Here is a 3,017-nt window from a genome sequence, read left to right on the forward strand (position 1 = left end):
ATAAACGTCAGAAACATTTAACTGCGAGTCTCAATGGAGCAAATCGGGGACCACGGATCCTCTCTGCGAGTCCAGAGTCGACGGTCTCCCTGTCTCCGTTGGGCCCTTCCTCCGCCTCATCACCGGCGGAGGAATGTGGTTCATCGCTGAGGGGAGTTTTCGATCGGTCTCTGACTACACGAGAGTCCGAAAAGGTCCCTGATCCATTGAAGACTAGCATTAAGGAATTGAACGGATGGCTTAAACGCCAAATAGGACGAATGAAGGCAGGCAAACGAATGACCGGACGGCGTGGGAATGCCTCTGGGTACAGAAGGATGTCTGACCTTCGTCCAAAGAACCCCAAGAAGGCCAAGTACAGGATCATGCAGGCAATATATGAAAGAGACAAGGGCGAAGTGGCTGCTATGATCCTGGACGATCTCGTGAACCTACAGTGTCCGATTGAGTTGAAGACAATCGAGGACACTTACCGTACCGTCTGGGAGGGAGCAGATGGGTACCAAGGTTTAGGCCGGTTCACCCTATTTCCGAAAGCCGACAACAATTTTCTCATCTGGCCTCTCACTCCTGAGGAGGTAAGCGGGACTCTTAAGTCCATGAGGAAGAGGAGTGCAGCAGGCCCAGATGGAATCAAGCTGGCAGACTTGATTAAATGGGACGGAAAAGGACTTAAACTTAGTGCGGCATACAACTGTATGCTGTACAATGGGAAGTTACCAACCTGTCTGAAGGGTAGCCGTACTACCCTTCTCCCTAAGACTTCTGACCATCGGAGTCTAAGTGAAATCGGGAACTGGCGGCCAATCACTGTTGGATCGGTTATCCTCAGGGTGCTATCCAACATTTTGGCCTCAAGATTGAATGAAGCGTGCCCACTTCACCAATCTCAGAAAGGTTTCGTAAAGCGTCACGGATGTGCGGAGAATGTTTTCACGCTTAAGGGTCTTCTGACCCTGAGCAGAAAACAGAATCGGGCGATATCGGTAGCTGTGATCGACTTGGCCAGGGCGTTCGACTCGGTGTCTCACATACACATCCGTGATGTGCTGAGACATCGGGGCGTGGATGAACTCGTGATACAGTTCATCATGAACTCGTATCAGAGGGCGATTACCAAGATCGAAACAGCGAAGGGATCTTCAGAGGAGATCAGAATAAGACTGGGTGTCAAACAGGGCGATCCGATGTCTCCGATACTCTTCAATCTGGCGATCGATCCCCTTCTCCACTTCCTGGAAAGGAAAGGAAGGGGCTTCGAGGCCGCGGGACACTCCTTCACTTCATTAGCCTATGCTGATGACTTGATCCTCGTGAGTGACTCGCGGCGGGGAATACTACGAAACCTAAACATTCTCCAGGAATTCCTGTCCGTGACGGGTCTCAAGGTCAAGATCACGAAGTGCGGAGGGTTTGTCCTGGACAGGGTCGCGAGGACGCGCGTGCTTAATGCTTGCGGGCCCTTGCGGCTGTGCGGCCAGGACATACCATGGGTCGGCGCGGGTGACAAGTTTGACTACTTGGGCGTCCAAGTAAACCCGACAAAAGACATTATCGCGCCTAATGTCTTCCAGACGGTGAAGGATATGGTTGACCGCATATCAGGTGCCAAGTTGAAACCATCCCAGAAGGTGTGTTTGTTGAAGATGTACGCAATGCCAAGAGTAACCTACTCAGCGGTGTTGGGTATGGCTAAAATGAACACGCTTTCAGAAGCTGATAGGTTGGTGCGAATGGCGGTCAAGGACTGGCTCCATCTGGATCCTTCCACTGTGGATGGACTCATCTACTGTGGGGGTAAGGATGGTGGCCTGGGAATAATGCGACTCGAAAAACAGATTCCTTTGCTGCAGCTGAAGGAGATCCTCGGTCTTCTCAAGAGCGAGGATAGCGCCGTCAGCAGCGTCGTAAAGGAGTCTACACCAAGTGAATTGTTGAACCGGTTGTGGAGAAAGGTCTTGGGAGAAAACGTATCGAGATCTGCTACTACGTTTGATCCTGACGGTATCGAAGGGAAGACCTTGAACTCCACAATATGGAGGAAGACGGAGTTTACCAACTGGGCGAGCAAGAAGAGTCAAGGACAGGGTATCCTTCTCTTCAGAAATGATAACATTAGTAATCACTGGCTGATTACTACACACTGTCTACACGAATCAGAGTTCATCCTAGCACTTAAGCTAAGGACGAACAACGTCAACACTCTGACTACCCAGTCAAGAGGCAGAGGTGGAGCTGTCCTCTGCAGGCTGTGTAAGAAGGAACCGGAGAGCCTGTGCCACATACTCAGCCGATGTCCGAAACTAAAGAGAGCCAGAATGTTGAACCACAACAAGATCTGCGCTCTCATTGCGGATGAAGCTAAGCGGAAAAACTGGCAGGTACACCAGGAAAAACACTTCAAGTCAGAGGCAACTGGAACTGGCGTGCCTGACTTGGTGCTGGTGAGAAACGGAAAAGCACTTGTACTTGACGTTGCCATCTGCTTCGAGCGGTCCACTCGAAGCTTGGCTTCTGTCGCAGAGTACAAAATCCAGAAGTACACTCCCTTTGTGCCACTGATTATGGAAGACTTGCAACTGGACTCCGCGGAAGTGCACGGGTTTCCCGTCGGAGCAAGGGGCAAGTGGCCGAAGGAATGCTCAGTTGTGCTAGAAAGAATGGGCCTGAGCAAGAAAGAGAGAAAGTCAGTTGCCAAGAAGCTGGCTAAGAGAGCCCTGTTGCTCTCCACGGATACTATAAAGCTTTACAGGAAGCTACTAAGGAAGCGGAAATAGAATGAAAAGGCCGGACGATACGTATGGGTCCCAGGAGGAAGCTGCCGTCTGCGTAGCGGCGGGTCTCCTTTCCTTGTCCCTCATCCCCCACCCCGATTGGCTAGGCTAGTCGGGTTGGGAGGGTGGCTCGGCAGCCATGGGCGCCCATGTGTGTGCGGGCACGGTCGCTCTTGGCCCTATGTACCAGGAGTGTTCCGTGTTACGTGCATGTGGGTTGCCTGTGGCTGTGGGGATCACTCG

Source organism: Fundulus heteroclitus, unplaced genomic scaffold, assembly GCF_011125445.2.
Source record: "Fundulus heteroclitus isolate FHET01 unplaced genomic scaffold, MU-UCD_Fhet_4.1 scaffold_41, whole genome shotgun sequence".
Classification (NCBI taxonomy): domain Eukaryota; kingdom Metazoa; phylum Chordata; class Actinopteri; order Cyprinodontiformes; family Fundulidae; genus Fundulus; species Fundulus heteroclitus.